Genomic DNA, 343 nt, shown 5'->3' with positions numbered 1-343 from the left:
ACGGCGGTTTGTTTTCAGCAAAGAGGGGGACCCAGAAAGGGGAGACAACAGCTCCCTGCCCCCCGCAGCCAGAGGGGTTCTGCCGGGTTTGGGCGTTCGGGATGCGGGTGTTTCAGGCTGTGCCAGGCTGTAACTGGGAAATAAGGAATGAGGCCTTTGGGAGAGGGGCAGCCGCGAGCATCTGGTGCCATCCTAACGTGACCCCGATCTGCAGAAATGACCCCAGCGCACTTAGGGGAAAGTGAGCCCCTTGAGGGAGGGACCCCAGCACCCGCCGCGGCTGGGGGATGCCGGCGCTGCCACGCGGGCAGCTCGCAGGCACAGACACATGCTCCCCGGCTGC

Source organism: Pterocles gutturalis, unplaced genomic scaffold, assembly GCF_000699245.1.
Source record: "Pterocles gutturalis isolate BGI_N339 unplaced genomic scaffold, ASM69924v1 scaffold1617, whole genome shotgun sequence".
NCBI classification, from domain to species: domain Eukaryota; kingdom Metazoa; phylum Chordata; class Aves; order Pterocliformes; family Pteroclidae; genus Pterocles; species Pterocles gutturalis.
This window is presented reverse-complemented; position numbering follows the sequence as displayed.